The sequence below is a fragment of the Elephas maximus genome, chromosome 12, assembly GCF_024166365.1.
Source record: "Elephas maximus indicus isolate mEleMax1 chromosome 12, mEleMax1 primary haplotype, whole genome shotgun sequence".
NCBI lineage: Eukaryota > Metazoa > Chordata > Mammalia > Proboscidea > Elephantidae > Elephas > Elephas maximus.
The window spans coordinates 106859903-106883338 of NC_064830.1; positions in this window are offsets into that span (position 1 = coordinate 106859903).

A 23436-nucleotide genomic window follows, 5' to 3' on the forward strand; every position below is an offset into this window, starting at 1 on the left:
TTAACTCATAGTGATTCTATGTGTAACAGAACAAAACACTGCCTGGTCCTTTGCCATCCTCACAATTGTTGGCATGTTTGAGCCTATTGTTGCAGCCACCATGTCAATCCATCTTGTTGAGGGTCTTCCTCTTTTTTGCTGACCCTGTACTTTATGAAGCATGATGCCCTTCTCCAGGGACTGGTCCTCCCTGATAACACTCCAAAGTATGTGAGATGAAGTCTTGCCATCTTTGCTTCTAAAGAGCATTCTGGCTGTACTTTTTTCAAGACATACTTGTTCGTTCTTTTGGAAGTCCATGGTATAGTCAACATTCTTCGCCAATACTATAGTTCAAAGGCATCAGTTCTTCTTTCTTCTTTATTCACTGTCCAGCTTTTGCCACCCTGGAACTCCAAAGACATGATCAGGTGATATTAACTCATTACTACAAATGGGGAAACTGAGACAGCAAAGAGGTGCTCTCCCTATGACTTTGACTTGGATTCTTTGATCCTCCTAATGAGGAATGGAGGCCTGACATACCAGAGTATTACCTTACATAAATATTTATGCTTTACTACCTACTTAGCTCTTTGAGAAATGGCCACATCAGAGGTCTATTCATCTGTGAGCTCCTTTAGGATGAGGACAGAATGTTGGAGTGCCCTCCTAGCATGTTAAAAATTAGTGAGGGTTACAACCGATGCTGATGATGATGCTGATTAGACTCAGGGCTGGATCCAGTCACTTAACTTCTCCAATGAAGTGTCTTCCTTTGTTAAATTGGGATAATGAGACTCTCCCGCTGTTGTTTGTGAGGCCAATTAACTACTGTCTTGGAAGGACTCAGACCTATAAACACTTTGTAATCTATTCCAGTGTAAAAAGCTTGTTGATGAGGACTTGAGTCTGTGAACTTAAGCACACAAAAGCCAGAAAACACAAATATTCAGGTTGGCCTTGTGAAGTCAGGCTGCCATATCCAGTTCCTATCTGTGCTGATAATAGCTTTTATAGTAATTCAAACTCTATGAAACACACAACTAATGGTTCTGCATTATAAACAACAAGCAAACCACTAGACAAATGAACAAACAAAACCCTGTATGGAATGAGTATAAATTGGCCTTCATCAAGTAATTCTTTTCTGTTTGTATCTTAGATGGCCGCTTGCAAGCTTTTAAGAACCCAGACTCTTCTTACCATATTAGGATGTAGAACATAAACTTTATATACTATTTTGTACCAATTGACTGAGCTGTCCTACGAGACTATGGTCCTAAGCCTTCAAGCCCAGTAAAACAATTCTTTGAGGTGTTTGGTTATGTCTGGAGGGTAACCATGACTGTGCTCTCTATGTGCTTTATTTTATTATGAATATATGTGCAGCACACACAAACATGTATATACTATGCCTATACCCAGTACCCAGTGCTGTCAAGTCGATTCCGACTCATAGCGACCCTATAGGACAGGGTAGAACTGCCCCACAGAGTTTCCGAGGAGAGCCTGACGGATTTGAGCTGCCGACCCTTTGGTTAGCAGCCGTAGCACTTAACCACTATGCCACCAGGGTTATCTATAGGATACTATGCCTATAGATACACCTATAATGCACACATATACTTTGCTACACATATATGCATATATATCTGTCTATGTAACCACTAACCTTTTTTTGGGTTGTTACTGCTGTTGTTGCCAAATTGCATATGTTATAGCATTTACCAGTAAGGTCCCTTAATCTTGTGTATTTCTTATTGTCATCATTTACCTTGATCAAGTTGTGTACACTTCACTCACATTCAGTATTGCCTTTCCTATCACCAAAAATACCAGGTGTCTACTGTCTAGAGAGTGGTTCCCCCTCCCTCTCTCTCCCATCCATCCTTGGTAACCACCAAAGAACATTGATTTTTGTATGTATACCTATTTTTGTCTTTTTATAAAAGTGGTATCACACAATATTTGTCCTTTTGTGCTAGACTTATTTCACTCAGCATAATGTCTTCCAGATTCATCCATGTTATAGGATGTTTCATGAGCTTATCATTATTCTTCATAGTTGCATAGTATTCCACTGTATGTATGCACCACATTTTGTTTATCCATTCATCTGTTGATGGGGACTTAGGTTGTTTTCACCTTTTGCTGTTGTGAATAATGCGACAATGAACATAGGAGTGCGTATGTCCATTTGTGACATTGCTATTAGATCTCTGGGATATATACCTGGGAGTGAGATTGCTGAATCATAAGATACTTCCATTTCCAGCTTTTTTAAAGGAAGCACCACACTGTTTTCCATAGTAATTGTACCGTTTTACAATCCCACCAGTAGTGGATAAGTGTTTCAATCTCCCCACATTTTTGTCAGCATTTGTTGTTTTCTGGTTTTTTTTATCAGTGCCATTTTTACAGGGATGAGATGGTATCTCATTGTAGTTTTGATTTGCATCCGAATGATCACAAGCACCTTTTCATGTGCTTGTCGGCCCCTTGAATTTTCTCTTTGGTGAACCGTCTGTTCATGTCCTTGGCCCATTTTTTAATTGGATTTTTTGCCTTTTTGTTGTTGAGTTGTTGAAGCTTTCTGTATATTTTAGAAATTAGACCTTTATCAGATATATGATTCCCAAAGATTTTTTTCCCAATCTATAGGTTCTCTTCTTACTCTTTTGATAAGCATAAGTATTTGTTTAGGAGGTCCCAGTTATCTAATTGTCTTCTGTTGCTCACACAGTTGAAGCTGTGTTTGGTATTTTATTACTGAAAAAAAAAAATTAGGTCCCATAATTTTGTCCCTATGTTACCTTCCAGGAACTTTATAGTTTTAGCTTTAACTTTTAGGTCTTTGATCCATTTTGAGTTAGTTTTTGTGTGTGGTGTCAGGTATGGATTTTGTTTCATTTTTCTGCAAATGAATATCCAGCTTTGCTAGCATCACTTGTTAAACAGACTGTTTCTTCCCCATTAAATGGATTTTGACTCCTTGTTGAAAATCAGCTGTCTTTAGAAGGATGGATTTACTTCTGGATTCTTAATCCTATTCCATTGGTCTATGTGTCTGTTGAGCAGGCTGTTTTGATTACTGTGGTGGTCTAGTGTGTTTTGAGATTGGGAAGCATGAGGCCTCCTATCTTATTCTCCTTCGATATTGCTTTGGCTATTCAGGGCTTCTTTCCTTTCCATATAAAGCTGGCGATATGTTTTCCCATTTCGGTAAAGAATGCTGTTGGAGTTTGGATCAGAATTGCATTACGTCTTTAGATCACTTCAGGTAGTGTTTACATGTTCACAATGTTGAGTCTTCTGATCCATGAACATGGAATGTTTGTCCATTTATACAGGCGTAGGATTTTCATTGGCTGATTTTCAGATGTAGATCACCAGGCTTTTCTTCCTAGCCTGAGTCCAGAAGCTCCACTGAAACCTGTTCAGCGTCATAGCAACGTGGAAGCCTCCACTGACAGACGGGTGGTGGCTGAGTGTGAGATGCGTTGGCTGGGAATAGAACTTGGGTCTCTGGCATGGGTGGTGAACATTTTACCGTTGAAACAGCACTGCCTTCAAGATGCGCGCACCAGACAGATGCATTAGATGCACATAACCTCAAGAGCACGGATTGTGGTAACAGTGAGATGTAGTAAAATAATTAGGAGGCGATGAGTTTTAAAAATTTACCAACTTTACTTTTAATATAGTTTATTTATTTGTAATTTATGTAATTTAATTTTTAATAACGGCTGTGCAAAATTCCTGGCCAGAGCTGGCTCCAGCACCCACTGTTACCACTAATTGCTCTATCACCCGTGGGCTGTGGTTTCCGCCTGGGGCTGGGTTAGATTTTTTGGCCCACACTAGCAATTCCTCCTGACCCTGAGCTCACAGGCCTTCTCTGTCCTTCTCCTGAAGGCCAGGCTTTGGGCCTGTGTGCTTCGTTGTTTTCTGAGAGCTCTGATTCCGGTTCCTGCACTCTCGGTTTCTCAGGGGAGAAAGGTGGCAGTTCTAACTCCAATTCCTGTGACTTTTGCACCCCATATCCAGGCAGTCAGAACGCCCTTGCCCTTTCCAGCCGTTTCTCCCCTACAGACTTCCAGCAGTGTCTCTTTCTGCTGCCACCAAGTGTAGGTCAGGACTCCTTCCTTCCAAGGGGGGTTGCTGTCGTGTCCACCTCGGCTGTCCTTTCTCTTGCTTCTTTCCTTCTCCAACCCACCTAGCCCACAGAATGGATTCCCCATCACCATTCTAATCATGGCCCTCCACTGTTTAAGATTCCATGGTGGGCCCTGCTCCTTATCAGATCTTTCCAGGCTCCAGGCTCTTTTATCAGCCACTGTCCTTATGCCCCACTGGTCTGCAGGGCAGCCCTGGTGCCGCTCAGGCCCAAGGGTCTCTGTTCTTACTACACAGAGGCCACGCTCAAGCTTCTGCTGGTGAGAAGCAGTTTCGTTAGTCAGACCTACTGGCAAAACCCTCCTGAGTCATTTAAGTCACGTGTTTCCTTCTGCTGATTTGAGTCATCTCCTGGGGGAGTTTAACATTTGACTCGGCAGCATGAAGGGGGAGGGTTGGAGGCTTGGAAGTCACAGTTTCAGCGAAGATGAGTCTGGGAGATTTGAGTTTGAGTCCAAGGCCTTTTTCTGGACACAGAGGCTGAGGTAGGGTTCTGAAAGCTGGGGGTGGGAAGGACATCCAAACTGCCCCCCTCACTGGCTGAGAGGGAGGTGGTGAGCCCCACTGAGGGTCTTGGCATTGCTTATGCAAACAAGTGGATTAGTATAGCTGATGAATGTCATCGTGGGCTATCTGGGTGCACACGCAGTGTAGACTGCCAGAGAGAAGTGAGGACAATGTCTCTTCGAAGAAAAGAAATACCACTAGCTGCAATTGTTTATAAACTGAAGCAAAATGGGTGAGTTCTAAATCAATTCTCAATTTTTTGTATTTTTTCTCCTGTGCATAGACAAAGGCCAAGTTAGCACAGAAAGCTTTGGGAAAATAAGTTAGCCTCGTGCAGGTGCACAGAGCTGCAGTCAGGGCAACCAGCTGGCCGTGCCCACCTGCCAAAACCTCCCACCACCTGTCAGACACCTACCAGCCCCTAGTTTCTGCAGCCCTCCAATAAACCTTCACCCTCAGTGCAGAGGAGGCACGTGTCTCAGAGAAAGAAAACCAAACCTGTTGCTGTCCAGCGGATTCTGACTCAGGACCACCCCATGTGTTAAAGAGTACTGCTGCCCCATAGGGTTTATAATGGCTGTAATCTTTACACCTGCAGATCACCAGGCCTTTCTTCTGTGGCACTGCTGGGTAAGTTCAAACCACCAATCTTTAGGTTAGCATGCTAGCGCAAACTGTTTTCGACACCCCAAAACCCAAACCCATTGCTGTCGAGTCAATTCAGACTCATAGCTACCCTATAAGACAGAGTAGAACTGCCCATAGGGTTTCCAAGCAGCAGCTGGTGGATTCAAACTGCCGACCTTTTGGTTAGCAGCCTGAGCTCTAACCACTGTGCCACAAGGGCCCCAGAGACCTTAAAATGTGTCAGATTGAGCACAAATTTCCTTAAGTAAGGTCTTTATCCTAAGTTAAGTTGAGTTGATTTGAACAGTGTTTTTGAGAGAATGATTTTCCCAGAAGTACTATTTAGTTCTTTTTTTTTAGTCATTTACAATGCATGGTTTCTAAGTGTCCTATAATAATTCCCATTTAATAAGAGCTAATTTTTTTTTTATTGTACCTTAAGAGAAAGTTTATGATTCAAGTTTCTCATACAAAAACTTATACACACATTGTTAGGTGACCCTGGTTGCTCTTCCTGCAATGTGACAGCACACTCCTTCTCTCCACCCTGCATTTCCCGTGTCCATTCAGCCAGCTCCTGTCCCCCTCTGGCTTCTCATCTCGCCTCCAGACAGGAGCTGCTGACATAGCCTCTTGTGTAATAAGAGGTAAAGTTTATTGAGTATTTGCTAGGTTCCAGGCTTTATGTTGAGTACTTTATAGTATTATCTCAATTAGCTATCACAACAATTTTACAGTAGCAGCAAGGGGGATATTAAAAATGTTTAACAACTAGTCCAGCCTTAACCCTTTGATCAGTGGATCCTGGGGAGTACTGACAGTGTAGGGACCAAATGCTGGACCAATACCAGCCTAGGGGGCTAGGTGGCTTCTATTTACTAATTGGTGAGAGTATCTTACTTTGGAGACGTGATCAGGCAAGACCAATGGTTGGAAAAGAACATCGTGTTTGGTCAAGTAGAGAGTCAGCAAAAATGAGGGAAACCCTTAATGAGATGGATTGACACAATACCCAAAACAATGGACTCAAACATACCAGCGATCTTGAAGATGACATAGGACCAGGCAACATTTCCTTCTGTTACAGGTAAGGTCGCTATGAGCCAGAGCGGATTCAATGGCAACTAACAGCAAAACAACAATGGGAGTATCTTAACAACTGATACGGCCACACAGTCACGTACCGTCTGATTATCAGCCCCTGAAGTAGGGTATAATCAATATACCTATTTTCCAGATGAAATATATTAACAAGGATTAGGTTTGCCTTTGACCAACAGAAAACCCAGAATGTCAATGGCCTAAACAAACAGATGTTATCTGTCTCTTACAGAGACAATGACTACACTGCCGAGAAGGGTTACTGAGAGCTGGAATGTTCTAGACTTCATGGAGGAGAAAGCACTGTTGTTTGGGCATTAAAGGTTGGGAGGACCTGAGTAACTGGGGGCAGGGGCGGGGGAGGAGAATGGGGTGGAAAAGGCATAAATATAGCATGAAAAGACTTCTCCAGAAAAAATCCCCCAATACCTCTCTGCCTACCCGTGCCCGTCTCCATCCCTGTCCTTACTGCACGATACTACCGTGATTTGTTTGCATCTCGAGGTAAGGACTTTATGCTTCACATAGAGCCTTATACAAAGAAGACATGTAGTAAATGCTAATTGATTGAATGGACAATAAATGAAAGAAGTGTTGAAAAACAGATTTAGGAATACTGCGGTTGACTCTGCTGGTTGGCTCATCTAAGGCCTATCATCCTAACTTCCTTCTCCAGTGCTTGCCTTCATCGTGGAGACTAAAATGCAAAATCCTCACTTTCCTGGATTCTCCGAGAGCTAGGGGATTGACCAAGGAGAAGTAAGAAGAAACCTATTGGGAAATTTTAAGGAAAGTTTTCTTTTAAAAAGAGAAGCCGACATCAATGTCACACTTCTCTGTCTTTTTGTGCCTTGGAGGAGGATGTGATTTCTGGAGCTATGGGGACCATCTTGTAACCACGAGGGAAATATCAAGAGAATCGCTGAGATGTTATTCCTGACATTGCTGAGATGCTGGACCAATACCAACTACACCTATCTCTGAACTTTTTATTATGTGAGCAAAATAAGCCCCTACATGTTTAAGCTGCTTAGAATAGGCAAAAGCATAACTTGCTGATACAAATATGATCTTCCCTTTTTGGCCTAGCTCATTCATACTTGGTCTTCAGGGAGTCAATATCGAAGACACGTTATTTAAGCCACAAATGAGTGCGTACACTTCGTCAGCCTCTGTGCTAGGTTCAGGGTGTCTAGTGGCTTTCAAGAAGCCTTCCTGGACCTCCTAAGGCTGAGTGCTCCTCATATAGCATCCATATGCTAATGCCCCATATAGCACTGACCACTTGTATTGTCATTTACACGTGTAGATGCTCCATTTGATGGTGAGCTCCTTGAGGACAGAAATCATACATCCGGGTCATTTCTACATCTGCAGTGCCTGGGGCAGTGTCCAGCAAGCAGAGACTGAATGAACTAAGTCCAGGGTCTGAGAAACACGAGGGCCTCATTTGTTAGCTTCTTGGTGTGCTGGGAACTGCCTTAGTCTCCTAGTGTTGTCACAGAAATGCTACAAATCTGTGGTTTTAAAGAACAGCAATTTATTTTCTCACAGTCCTGGAGGCTGAAAGCCCAAGTCTGGGCCTCGACCATGTGGATTCCTTCCTTGTAAGTAGTCCTGGGTGTTCCTTGGTTCCTTGGCAATCCTCACACAGCATCTGTCTTCCTGTGCACGTGTCTAATCTGCTCTTTTTATAACTCCAAAATGATTAGGTTTAGGACACACCCTACCCTGATACGGTCTTGTTTACATAGCGAATAAAACCCTATTCCCAAACAAGATCATGTCCACAGGTATGTTGTTGTTGTCAGGTGATGTCCAGTTGGTTCTGACTCATAGCAACCCCGTGCACAACAGAACACAACACTGCCCAGTCCTGCAGTATCCTCACAATCGTTATGTTTGAGCCCATTGTTGCATCCACAGTGTCAGTATGTCTTGTTGAAGGTCTTCCTCTTCTTTGCCGACCCTCTACCAAGCACAATGTCCTTCTCCAGGGACTGATCCCTCCTGATGACGTGTCTAAAGTACGTGAGACTAAGTCTCGCCTTCCTTGCTTCTGTACTTCTTCCAAAACAGCTTATTTGTTCTTCTGGCAACCTGTGGTACGTTCAATTTTCTTTGCCAACACCATAACTCAAAGACATCAATTCTTCAGTCTTTCTTATTCATTGTCCAGCTTTCACATGCATATGAGGAGATTGAAAACACTGGCTTGGGTCAGGCGCACCCTCTACCATGGGTATAGGGGTTAGGGTTCTAACACATTTCAGAGACACATAATTTAATCTGTAACAGGGAGTGTCGAATCTCTCTATCTCTTACACGCACATACACACACACACGCTCGTACTCATACCATCTGCATATTCTCACACACACACACACATGCACACACATGCTCACATTCATACACCACGTGTATACACACACATGCACGCCTGCACACTCGCTCACTCATACATGATGCACATATACTCATACACACATGCACATACATGTGCTCACACACATGCTTACACTCACACACCACGTGCATACACTTACACACATGCACACATACATGCTCACACTCACCATGTGCATACACACACATGCACATACATGCTCACACTCACACACCATGTGCATACACTCATACATGCACACACATGAACACATACATGCTCACACTCACCATGTGCATACACACACTTGCGCACACACATGCTTACACTCATACACCATGTGCATACATTCACACACATGCACACACATGCTCACACTCACGCACCATGTGCATATACAAACACATGCACACACATGCTCACACACACACCATGTGCACAAACACGTCCATACATACATACTCACACTCACACACCATGTGCCCACACACACACACACACACACCAGGGAGAGCTTATTCTGTTGGACAGAGCTTTGGCAACGATTACTGTCATGATCTCACCTGAGTCAGGCCCATGGAATGGGGATGGGGAGCCAGGGCCCTTTATAAAATTAATTATGAACAGGCTCCGAGAAGCTGCTTCAGAGATGCTGGCAGCTGGGTTCTTAGCCTTTTGGCTGGAGGGATTGAACACTGCTGGGAGGAGCAGTGCAGGTAAAAATCAGCTAATTAGGCCTGGCATGTGGCTGTATTCTGAGAGTGTCCTAGCTCCTGCGGTACGTTTGCTGTCTCTGAGTGCTGGAGAGAGATCATGCCCTGGAATCACGAGCCCTGGGCAGTTTGTTGGGGCTGCCACACGGGGGAGGGGCACTCACTGGTTAGGATAGAGACTTGGGCAGTTCTATTGGGAACACGTTCCTTGTCAGTACAAACCGGCAGCTCGAACAAGGAGCGATTCACCTTTCTCTGAACCGAAGGTCATTGCAGCCGTTTTCTAATGGTATCTGCATCTGGGAAATAGGACTTCACTCTGGCTGGTCATTTCCTACTTGCACTTAGTGGTCTTTCCTCCCTGAGACAGAGAGGCTATGTAGTGCAGTGACAAAAGCATGGATGTGAGCACCATGAGCTGGTCCCGGGATCTGTCACTAGCTGCTGTGTCCTCTCAGGTCACAGGTAAGCTACTTAAGCTCTCTAATCGCAAATGCCCCCTCTGTGAGATGGGACATGTGTCAACTTGGCTGGGCTATTTTGCCCGGTTGTTTGGTCAAACACTAGTGATATTTTGCTGTGAAGTTATTTTGTTGGTGGGATTAACATTTAAAGTCAGTTCAATCTAAGTAAAGTGGATTGTAATATGGGTGGGCCTTATCTAATCAGTTGAAGGCCTTAAGATCTAAAAATGAGGTTTCCAAAAAGAGAAGGATTCTGCCTCAAGACTGTACCATAGATATCCTGTCTGAGTTTCTAGCCTGCTTGGCCTATAAATTTTGAACTTGCTGGCTCCTACAATTGTTTGAGCCAATTACTTAAAATAAATCTTTCTCAATATATTTATCTATCCTGTTGGTTCTGTTTCTCTGGAAAGCCCTGACTAATACAGGACCCCAGTAATTCCCCTAATGGAGTCCCTGGGTGGCCCAAATGGTTGAGCACACTGAAAGGTTGGTGGTTCGAATCTACCCAGAAGAGGCTTGGCAGAAAGGCCTGGTGATCTATTTCCAAAGGTCACAGCCATTGAAAATCCTGTGCACAGTTCTACTGTGAAACACATAGGGCCACCATGAGTTGGAACTGACTTGACGGCAACTGGTTAACTCCCTCGAAGAGCTATTTTAAAGATGAAAGAAGTATAGGTCAGGTGCCTAGTACCGTGCTTGGCACATGGTAAGCGCTCAGTTAGTGGTAACTAATACTTCCATTATTCACTGTTTATTCCAAGGAATACAGGCAAATGTGTGTGTGTAGAACGTACACGTATGCATCTGTTTTTGAACATCCATGTATGAAATAGCTGCAGGTGATTTTATGAATGACACCGAAGGTTTACTTTAGGGGATTTTCAAGTCTTCCTTTAGCAGTATGTTTTGGTGACTAATCAGAGCTCACACTTACTGAGCTAAGCACAGGCTTAACTTTGTCTCATCTTCAGGAACCACCCTATTGGGATGGTACAAATCTCTCCATCTCAGAGGAAACCAAGACCCAGAGAGGTTCCCATTTGCCCAGAGCCCTGCAGGATTCTTTCCCAGGCAGCTCCCTTCCAGATCTCACTCTGACCCCACCCCCCTTCCTCCCTGTGTTCCGTAAAGGTGCCCCCACTTCCTCCCTTTGCTGTGTTGTGTTCGAAATGTGTATGTCTTGGTGAACAGGCAGCCTTCTTCCTCTTTAACTTCATTTGAACTGTTGACTCTGTTGGCTTGCTGTGTTGCTCCCTTTAGCTCAGATCAGCGTGTTCTTTTCTCCAAAGCATGAAGGAGCCCAAGGATTGCTGAATATTTAACATTCATAGGCAACATGCCACAGTAACCAAAAACACTTGAATCATGACCCAGACAAGGGGGTGGGGGAAGGAGAGGATGGAAAGAGGGAGGCCCGGTTGGATCGCCATTCAGGCGCTTCTCATAAACTTCGAGGGACACCGGCTTGGTTAGGTTAGAGAAGCCGACCCAGCGCTATTGTTCACATCTGCCAACGGTAACTGCTTTTGGCAACAGAGTTTGCAAAGCCACAAACGAAAGAGCTGCTGATAGAGACTCTGGGGGAGGGCATGGAAGCTAAGGACGTATTTAGACAGGTTGGGTGGACTTGGAGTTCCTGAGTGGTATAAATGGCTAAGCCCTAGCCTGCTAACCAAAAGGTTGGCAGTTCAAACCCACCCAGAGATGCTTTGGAAGAAAGTCCTGGTTATCTGTTTCTGAAAGATCATGGCCATGAAAACCCTACGGAGCCAGCCTACTCTGACACGGGGGGGTCATCATGTTGGAACCCACTCAGTGGGAACTGGCTTGGTCTTGGTGTTAGGGCCCAAGGCTGCAAAACTAAATTAGACCAAGCTCACTTCTGGCGCTTGCAGCGATGGACTGGAACATACCAGGATGGTAAGGGTGATGCAGGCCTAGAAGGTAGATACCTGAATAGGTGCCATCCAATGAGGAGCAGGGAGAAGGACAACGCGGCCGGTGGAAACCACTTAGAGAAGGGCAAACGCTTTCCCCGTGATCTGAATTTTGGATCTTAGCTTGCCGGGTTTTTCGCTCTCAACCAGCTGTAAACATTTTTCTTCCTACTATAATACATAGGGGGTACGTGGACCATTGTTCCTTCTTAATTGCGGCCTGAGAGGTAGAAATTTGCTGAATGGAAATGTAATGCCTGTGGATTGAGTTGAATTGGGTTGTCAACTTACATTCAAGAAAGTGTTCTTTAGTGGCGAGCAGATATGTAAGGCCAGAGTTCTTGGCTGGGAGGACAAAAACACAGAGGAATAGACATGCTAAGTGCATGGTGCCGCCCTGGCTGGCAATTGCATAAACCAGACAAATAGCTCATGTGCCTGGGGAGAGAAATGCAGGGCAGAAATAAAGCTCCACTCCAACGACACCCCAGATCTATGAGATGAAAAGGATAAAGAGCTACCTTGTTTTAATTTGTTTAGTGATGCTTATTTTAGATAGGAAACAGGGATACCTTTGATAGACTAATCTAAGAAACACTCTCACCACCCATCTGTCCCTTTGTCATACTGCGGTGGCTTGCATCCTGCTGTGATGCTGAAGTTATGCCACTGGTATTTCAGATACCAGTAGGATCATCCACAGGGGACAGATTTCAGTGGAGCTGCCAGACTAAGACAGGCTGGGAAGAAAGGCCTGAAGAGCTCCTTCCAGAAATTAGCCAACGGATAACAATAGAATACTGTCTAATATAGTGTCGGAAGGTGAGCTTCCTAGGTTGAGAGACACTCAAAACACAGTGGCTGCAACAATGGACTCAAGCATAATAACGATCGTGAAGGTGGCCCACGATGGGGCAATGTTTCGTTCTGTCGTCCGTGGGGTGGCTATGAACTGGAGCTGACTCCATGGCGACTAACAGCGATAAACTGAGTGGTGGGGAGACATGCCGGCCGGGGTGGTCCGAGCCTGCAGTGTGAACTGACACAGGTTCTGGTCTGACTCAGTGAACACCTGCTTCTCCTTTGTAGCTGGAGTTTACATTCTAGTGGGGCAGGTAGACACTAAACAAGGCAACACGGGTAAGAGTAATTCCAGACTGTGGCAAGAGAAAAGACAACACTATGTCTCGTTAGAGGATGGATGGAGGCAACACCAGATAGGGTGCTGAGGAAGGCCTCCCCATCTGAGGTGACATTTTGAACAGACGCTTGAATAAGGGGCAATTCTAGTGCTCCTGGTGGTGTAGTGGTGAAGTGCTACGGCTGCTAACCAAAGGGTCGGCAGTTCGAACCCGCCAGGCACTCCTTGGAAACTCTATGGGGCAGTTCTACCCTGTCCTATAGGGTCGCTATGAGTCGGAATTGACTTGATGGCACTGGGTTGGGTCTAGTGCTCCTGACAATCTGGGTGGAGTCCTTGGGTGGTGCCAATGGTTAACACTAACTGCTAACTGAAAGGTTGGAGGTTCAAGCCTACCCAGAGGCACCTTGGAAGAAAGGCCTGGTGAGTTGGCTCGACACCAAGTTGTTACTGGACAATCTGGGCACATCAGTGGCCCCCAATTACTCAGAGACCACTTCCCACGGGCTCTGGAGACACTGCTGTCCTTGATCCCCACTGTGAGGGTTAAGGTTGTGTGTCAACTTGGCTGGGCCGTGATTCTCAGTGGTTTGGCAGTTATGATGTAGTTTGGCATTTATGTAATGATGTAATCATCTCCATGATGAGTTCTGATATAATGTAATCTCCTCCATGATGAGATCTGCTATGAGCAGCCCATCAGCTGAAAGGGAGTTTCCTTGGGGATGTGGCCTGCATCCAATATATATGAACTTTCTGGCAAAGCTCGCTGGCTTTTGTTCACTCTGGATCCTGCATCTAGTTTGTCATCATCTGACCTTTGGTTCTTGGGACTCAAGGTAGCAGCTTACCTGCAGATCTTGGTTTCATCAGCCTCCACAGCCTGTGAGCCTGCAGCCTGTCATCTGAACAGACAATCTTGGGTTCGTCAGCCATTGCAGCTATGTAAATCAGAAGAAGCCTCCAGCCTGAAACCTGATCCACGAACTTGGGACTTTTCAGCCTCTACAATGGCGTGAGCTATTTCCTTGATATAAATCTCTCTCTCTTTCTATGCACCCACACACATAGGTATGTGTGTGTATACATACATGCATACATATATACACACATATATACACCCACGCACTTCACTGGTTTTGCTTCTCTGGAGAACCCAGCCTAAGAAAGCCACCCATAGTCCACCTTCGGCTTTGACCTGGTGAAAGGCCATGTATGCATGGGGTGGTGTAGAGTAAATGCGCACAGCACGCATGGACCCGCTTCACCAAAGAGAAAGTGGAGAGAGTAACCGGGTGTCAAGCAAAGCTTGGCCCTGCTGGAGATTTGGGAAATTCTGAACTAAGGGAGAGAGTAGTGCCTGGGAGAGCCAACTGGAGTTACAGTCAGAACACTTGGGCTATGATTTCAGCTCTGCCACCTGCTAGCCCTCTGCCCTCGCTTTGCAGTAGGAGCAACACCAAGCTCAGAGGGTGTTTTTGTGGATCAGTGAGAGGATAAACGCAAAGCTCTTGGCAGGGTGCCTGGCCTGTAGTAGCTGCTGATTAAATGTGTCTGCCCTTTCCTCCTTCCCTCATTTTCTTCCTCCCCTCTCCCTGTTCCCCCCACGTTTTTCTCCCTCTCTCTCTCCCTCCCTGTCCACTTCTCTCCCTCCCTCCTTTTCTTCCTTTTCTCCCTCCCCCGTTTTCCCCTCCCAGCTTCCTTCCTCCCCCTCCCCCTTCTCTCCCTCCTCCATCCCTCTCTCCTGGTTTTACTTTTCTCCCTCCATCCGTCCCTCACTCCCAGGAAGGACTGAGGGCAGAATAGGTACTTCCTGGCCTCAGGCTGGAGGGGCATTAGCCAGCACCCACCCTCTGCCTGAGTTCTTCAGCCTGTTAGGAGAATCTGCTGTAGGTGGGAAAGCCTTTTGCTGGTGCTTGTCTCCCAAAGAGGGAAGGGGTGCTTTTGATTCTCTGTTTTCTCTGTCCTTAAAGAAAACACATATAACCACACAGCTGAAACAAGAGCATGGTTTGATCTCCTTTATCTTTCTCTAGCCTGAGCTTTGGGCTGCCTTATTTGGGATCTCCTCCGAGGGCAGGAGCCAAGCTTCTGGAGTGTGGAGGAGGGGTGGCTTGTGAAGTGCCTCCTCCCTTACAAGGCAGGGCTGGAGCCCCTGGCGCTTGACTTTCCAGCGGAGTGGATAAACGAGTTCAGCTGTTTCTGGCAGCTAGTTCCTGATTTACTTGGCTCCAGCTGGATCCCTTGATTTCAGCTAAGAAGGTCTGTTGTGTTCCCATTTTGGGGCCAGGAGGCATAGACACCTGAGCCTTACAAACAGTATTTGCCGAGCTCCTACTATGCGCCTAGCTTTACACAAAGAGGACCTGTGGGGAGACTAGATATGAGAAAGGCTAGAATTGTCGGTATGGGAGGAGTTGGAAGAGTTTTAAGAGGAGGCAGGTATGGAGCAGAATTCTCACTTTCCATGTGGGAGACCCAGGTTAGATTTTTGGATAATGCATCTCAAAGGCAGTCACCACCTCTCTGTCAGTGAAGGTTTGCGTGTTGTTATGATGCTGAACAGGTTTCAGTGGAGCTTCTAGACTAGGAACTAGGAAGAAAGGCCTGGTGCCTACTTCTGAAAAATCAGCCAATAAAAACCCTGTGGACCACAATGGTCCAAGCCGGTTGTGCATGGGATCACCATGAGTCCCGGGCTGACAACAACAAAGGAGTTTACTAAACAGCTCAAAAGTTCTAGATGACCAGACACACACACACGCGAAAGCCCGTTGCTGTCGAGTTTATTCCGATTATAGCAACTGTGTAGGACAGAGTAGAACTGCCCAATAGTGTTTCCAAGAAGCAGCTGGTGGGATTCGAACTACCGACCTTTTTGGTTAGCAGCCAAGCTCTTAACCACTACCCCACCAAAAAAAAAAAAAAATACTTAGCGAGCATAAATTATGTGAATGTGGTGTTCTTCTAGCTCTTGGTTGAGTGGCAGAGAGAAAGATGAGTAAGAAATCACAACATAACAGGTCAAGTTGTATAATAGAAGCATGGAGAAGGTTCTATGGGGACACAGAGGATGGAGTGACTAATGAGTCTGGAGAAGTCCAGTACCCCAGGGTAATGGGGGTTGGGGATGTCACCAAAGAGAAGCGGGAGAGTATCAGGGGCTGAGAAGAAGGTCATTCCAGGGAGAGGTGAGAGCAAAGGCTCAAGGGAAGGAGTGAGAGACAAAGTACTTAACAACCCGGCCCCTTGTCAGACATTTGTCCCATAATTGCTGGATAATGGGGAGGGTCCTGGGGAAAGGGCCAGGGTGGCTGGAAGCAATTGGGGGAGCTTGGGCTGTGGTTATTTACCAACTGATTCCGAGTATTTCCGTATTTAACGAATGATTCTGTTGTTCTGGTGTGTACTGGTAGAATGGCAGCCTGCTTTGAGGTGAGAGAGAAATGGTGGTTTGGGATGGCTGAACTGCAGGCTGAGCCTGGCGGAACGGTAGAAGATTAAGTGAGAGAGATAGGTGGGGGCCAGAGGGTTAAAAACATTTTATACTTGGGTTGGACTTTAATGCAAAGCCAGTGGGAGCTGCCAAAAGATTTTAAACTAGGGGACCATGGGAGGGGGCTGTGGTTTAGATGGATGACCCTACAGCAATGGACGAGGGTGGTTGGTGAGATAGGCAGACCCAACAGGAGGCTTTTCCAGGAGTCCACGAGAGAGGTAAAAGAGTCCAAATTAATGCTGTGGCAGTGAGAAGGGAGGGGGTGGGTGTTCAAGATACACCAATGAGGCCAGACCCCCGGGGTGGTGATTGATTTGTTGTGCAAGGTGAAGGAAAGGGATTCTGAATTTTAGGAGTCCCTGTGTGCTGCAAATGGTTAGTGCATTTGGCTGCTAACACTATGGTTGGAGTTTTGAGTCTTCCCAGAGATACCTAGAAGAAAGGCCTGGTGACCTGCTTCTGAAAAATCAGCCATTAAAAACCTGACGGAGCACAGTTCTACTCTGACACACGTGGTGTCACCATGAATCGGAATGGACTTGACGGCAAGTGGTTAACTGGTCTCTAGATTTTGGCGTGAATGAAAGGTGGTGCCATCCAGAAGGAGAAGAAGCTGGGGTCAGGGGAGAGAATTGGCCACTTCGAGGTGGGAGAGAAAGGGATGATTGACTGGGTAAGTAGGGGCTTGTGGATGAACACCCCAGTTCAGGAAGTTCTGTGGGTAAACGCGTGCCAGGCTGAAGGAGTCTGATGGGCATATGAAATCCTATTGAATCCAATGGGATGTGGGCAGAAGGAAGAAGTAGGACCTAAGGTGGACATGTGGCTAGATTAATCCATGTCCATTGAGACAGTATGACATGGGGACAGTAGACAAGACTGAGGGGCAGGAGTCTAGTCCTGCCTCTGACCCTAACGAGCTGGGTGTATTGGAGTAGTCACTTCACTGCCTTGGTTTACCTACTTGTAAAGAGGGGTTTGCCTAGGTCTGGGATGAGACCACCTTTCTTCTTCAAGAGCCCACGGCAGCCATGACTAATGTGACCACAGCATGTTTTCCTTTTGATTCCAGGTGAGCCTTCTTTCTCCACAGCACTCCTGGTAGCCACTCCTCCTCAGATGGTGTTGACTTGTAAGATGCAACCGATTTGTGATCCGTGGACACTGTCACCAATTCCCTTTTCCTAGTCCTTCCCTTCTGGGCCTTTCTCTATTTTTCCACCTGGCAGTTCAAATCATCTACAATGTTTCACCTACTACGTGGGCTCTCTCACAGGGAGTTGTGTTTCCTGAAGTTTCTGGAAGGAAAAGTTGGCAATCCTACCCCACTTGAGCCACTCTCTAGTTGGCAGGTTTTTGAGGTGACATAATTCACTCAAAAAGGTTCTTTCATAACTGACATTTTAGGATTCAAAAACTTACACAGAGTCACTGTACCAAGAAAAACTGGTCGACGTTCAACCATTTCAAGAGGTAGCATTTGATCAAGAACCAATGGTACTGAAGGAAGAAGTCCAAGCTGCACTGAAGGCACTGGTGAGAAACAAGGCTCCAGGAATTGACGGAATACCAGTTGAGACGTTTCAACAAACGGATGCGGCGCTGGAGGTGCTCACTTACCTAGGCCAAGAAATTTGAAGTACAGCTGCCTGGCCCACTGACTGGAGGAGATTCATATCTGTGCACATTCCAAAGAAAGTGATCCAACAGAATGGGGAAATTATCGAACAATATCATTAATCTCACACACAAGTAAAATTTTGCTGAAGATCATTCAAACGCAGTTGCAGCAGTACATCAACAGGGAACTCCCAGAAATTCAAGCCTAACTCAGAAGAGGACATGGAACCAGGGATATCATTGCTGATATCAGATGGATCTTGGCTGAAAGCAGAGAATACCAGAAAGATATTTATCTGTGTTTTATTAACTATGCAGGCATTCGACTGTGTGGATTGTAACAAATTATGGATAACATTGCAAAAAATGGGAATTCCACAACACTTAATTGTGTTCATGTGGAATTTGTACATAGACCGAGAGGCATTCGTTGGAACAAAACAAGGGGATACCGAGTGGTTTAAAGTCAGGAAAGGTGTGCGTCAGAAATGTATCTTTTCACCATGCTCGTTCAGTCTGTATCCTGAGCAAATAATCTGAGAAGCTGGACTATATGAAGAAGAATGGGGCATCGGGATTAGAGGAAGACTCATTAACAACCTGCGTTATGCAGATGACACAACCTTCCTTGCTGAAAGTAAAGATGACTTGAAGCACTTACTAATGAAGATCAAAGACTAAAGCTTGCAGCATGGGTTGCACCTCAACATAAAGAAAACAAAAATCTTTACAAATGAACCAATGAGCAACATCATGATAAACAGGGAAAAGATTGAAATTATCAAGAATTTCATTTTGCTTGGATCCATAATCACTGCCCATGGAGGCAGCAGTCAAGAAACCGAATGACATATTGCATTGGGCAAATCTGCTGCAAAAGACCTCTTTAAGTGTTAAAAACCAAAGAAGTCACTTTGGGGACTGAGGTATGCCTGACTCAAGCCATGGTATTTTCAGTCGTCTCATATGCATGCAAAAGCTGGGCAAAGAGTAAGGAAGACCAAAGAAGAATTTATGCCTTTGAATTATGGTGCTGGCAAGGACTATTGAATATACCATGGAGTACCAGAAGAACGAACAAGTCTGTCTTAGAAGAAGTGCAGCCAGAATGCTCCTTAGAAGCAACAATGGCGAGACTTCATCTCACATACTTTGGACAAATTATCAGGAGGGACCAATCCCTGGAAAAGGACATCATGCTCGGTAAAGTAGAGGGTCAGCAAAAAAGAGGAAGACCTTCGATGAGATAGATTGACAGAGTGGCTGCAACAAAGGGCTCAAACATAGGAAAGATTGTGAGAACGGCTCAGGGTCAGGCAGTGTTTTGTTCTGTAGAACATTGTGTTGCTGTGAGTCAGGAGTGACTCTATGGCACCTCACATAACAAAAGAACTAACCAACGAGTCTCTGGGTGGGTCAAATGGTTAAGCACTCCACTACTACCCAAAAGGTTGGTGGTTCGAGCCCACCCAGAGGTGCCTTGGAAGACAGGCCTGGGCAATCTGCTTCCAAAAGGTCACAGTGTTGAAAACCCTACAGAGCAGTTCTACTCTGCACGCATGGGATCGCCATGAGTTGGAATCAACTTGACGACAACTAACAGCAACGACAATAACAACAACAACAACATAACTTACCAAGCACTGTGCAGTTAGGATTTGTCAACATGTTCATGGGCCTTGGAATGCCTTTTTATTCTTTTTAATTTTTTAAAAATTCTCTGTGTGGTTGGAGAGATTTCAAATATCCATCAGAGTTTTAAACTCAAGTGTCAGCACAGCACAACCCAATCTACCATACCCACCTGCACAGAAAGAGCCAGTGAATATCTTTCTTTCTATGAAATCTCTTATACTTGGGTGACAGAGGAGCAAAGATGGTCTTACACAGGCTAAGGAAATGGGGTTTCTTTCTTCTGAAATTGGGCTGCGAGGTGTGGGGAGCAGCTATGACAGTAACCCTGGCTCAAGGGACTGAAAATAGAAGAGGCCTAAGGGATTTTGGAAGGATTAGCAACGGTGTTTACCACCTGCTGCTGGGGAACATGACCGAAGAGAATGCTCTTCCCCTTTACACACCATAAACGGGATGAAAGACATCCACATGTAGGAATTGGGTGGGTCCAAATATGTCTCCAATGATCATGAAGATGGCACGGGACCAGGCAACGTCTCATTCTGTTGTACATAAGGTCACCATGAGTTGAAGCCAACTTGATGGAACTAAAAACAACAACAAATATGTCCAGACGGGCTCCCTGGTTGGACCAACTGGTCTAGTTCAGCAGTCCATGGTGCAATGAGAGAAATAATTGCTAATATAGTGTGTTTTTCATGAAACTAAATGTAGTCAGTTGAATGAATGTCCTTTATTCTGAAAATTTGTTCTTTCTGTATTTTGGGGATTTAAATATCCACTATTTCATGAAGTGGTGCTAGATTTAAAAAAAAAATATGTTGTTGCTTTGGCAAAGAAAAATATTGGCAATCCTATTTTAGCTCCAAAAATTGTTTTAGGAAAATGTCTTGGGCCATGAGATCCAAATTCCAGAGAGCCACAAATTTAAGTTCTATGTGTTTAATATAACATCAGTGACTATACTCAAAGCCCCAGGGAGATGCTGAGACTATGCCCCCTCCTCTCCATTCTGTGGCCAGCCTGTCTTGTTCTGGGTTCCTCTGCTCTGTCTGACCCTTTTGGACTGATGCGACCTTTGAACGATCACTTCATTCTTGATTCACCCTTCAGCCCAGGGTGCTGATCTTCAGGCTCTGTTATCCCATGTGCGGCTGCTCAGCAGCCATTCCCAGTCTGCTTCTGTGTCCTAGAACTGCTGTCCAGGATTATGGCCCAAACTCCTGATGGGACCTCAGAAAACAGTTCGGTTAATGTGTATTTCCTGATTTGATGCTTTGACATGTTATTGATTAAATTTCCATTCAGTTAACATGCTTTTTCCAGATACCAGGCATTTCCAGGGGTACTGGGTACATGGAGACTACGCCAGCTGTATCAGTCGGGGCTCTCTAGAAAAACAAGCAGTGAAGACTACATATTTAAGGTGAGATATTTATTTTAAAGATTTGGCTCATGTAGTTGTGTCAAGTCCAAAATTTGTAGAGCAGCCCGGCAGCCGGAAACTCAGGCAGAATTTGATGCTGTAGTCTTAAGGCAGAATGTCTTCTTCTTTGGAAAGCCTCAGTTTTTGGTCTTAAGGCCTTTTAGCTGATTGGATGAGGCCTACCCATATTATTGAGGGTAATCTCCTATACTTGAAGTCAACTGAGTGTAGGTGTTAACCACATCTACGAAATACCTTCACAGCAACACTTAGTGTTTGTTAAATAATGGGGTACAGTAGCCTAGCTGAGGCATTAGTGGTTCAGTGGTAGAATTCTTGCCTTCCACATGCAGCCACCACCCATCCGTCAGTGGACGCTTATGTGTTGCTATGATGCTGAAATGGGTTTCAGTGGAGCTTCCAGACTAAGACAGACTAGGAAGAAAGGCCTGGTGATCTATTGATGAAAATCAGCCATTGAAAATCCTATGAATCACAGTGGTCTAATCTGCAACCAATCATGAGGATTGCATAGGACCAGACAGAGTAGTCAAAGAGCCAACTCGGCAGCTAACAACAACAATATAGCCTAGATAAGTTAACACATAAAACTAACCATCACGCCAGCCTTGGACAATACCGTATAAAATGCATTCCCTGAGAATCTCAGGAAAGGGTTGGCTGTTGCGGTGGGACATTCACTTACAATGTAAAAGCTTTGTGGCCACTGAAGTATGCGCTGAGCAAAGAGGAATGCTGCATTCAAGTTCTGACTTGGCTATTGATAGCCATGAGGCCTTAGAGAAGTCACCACAGTGGATGCTGTCTTAGCCACTAAAGCATATAAATATATATAGAGAGAGATTTATATAAGGAAGCAGCTCACGTAATTGTAGAGGTTGGAATGTCCCAAGTCTGTGGATCAGGATAGAGGCCTCTCCCAATTCACGGAGCTGCAGAAGCTGGTGAAACCCAGGTCGGCAGGTCAGAGAGCAGGGCTCCCACTTACAGGCTGTGAAGGTCGAGGAATCCAAAGGTCGGCAGGTGAGACCACAAGGTTTCTCCTGATTCACGTAGCTATAGGGGCTGGTGAACCCAAGATAGGCAGGTTGGGGAGTAGGACTCTTGCTTGCAAGCTGTGAAGATTGAACCCCAAGATCGACAGGTAAGCTGCTAGCTCAAGTCCCAAGAACTTGAGGTCAGACTAGAGACAGCTTCTGGATCCAGAACAAGCCAAAAACCTTGGCAAGGTGAGCAGGAAGGAAGTAGGTGGCCGAGGGCGGAGAGATGAAGGCTGCGAGGGTGATGAGCCACAACAGACCCCCTGGTACCACTCAACAGATTCCATCATGGGGCTGATTACATATCAGATTTCAACAGGAAAGTGATCACAGCATTACATAACTGCCAAAATGCTGAACATCATGGCCCAGCCAAGTTGACACACAGTCTTAACCATCACAGATGCCTCAGGTGTGTGGATGAATAACGTGAGGGGCTTGGCTTGAATTTTCTCTCCGAGACTCTTTCTAAGCCCACAGTTCTCTGATTCTCTAGCAGCAGGCTTTGTTTTGAGGTCATTTGTTTTCTCTTAGAACCTTAGTTGGAAACCACTAGTCCTGATAACTAACCCCAGATGGGACATAATTTGTTAATCCCAAGCATGGGTGAGAGTGGCCAAGTCTGGGCTGAGGAGAACCTGGACTGTAGCTCCCAAGGGCCTTTTATTTCTTTTCTCCTCCACAGTGCCTCATGCCTCCTTTTTCCTCTCCATTGGGTGCTAACTACTACACTGAATTGGCTTTGCATCATTTCATATGTGTTGGCTTGCTCTCTTTGAGTAGCTGTTGCACTCATGGAGGGCTGGGACTGGGTTTTTTCAAGTGGTGTGCTGGTAAAATGTTTTATAACTCACTCTCTGAGAGAGAGGGAAAACAAAACAAAAACAATGGCCTGTTTTGTAGTGTTTGCAGATTTCTGTGATGGAAAGCCTCCCACCATGGCCACCTTCAAGCTACCAAAGTAACATCACGGGCTGTGGAGCTGAAGCAAAGTGTCTGGTGGGCTCTCCTGAGCCAGTGTGACCTGGCTTCAGCCCACTGTGCGTCTCTGAGAGCAGACAACCCAGCGCTGGGCACCCACAGTTGGTTCTCAGGGGTTGCTTGTCCAGCAGCAGCCTGTGTGAGGGAGAGCAGGAAGAGGGTCAGCAGAGAGA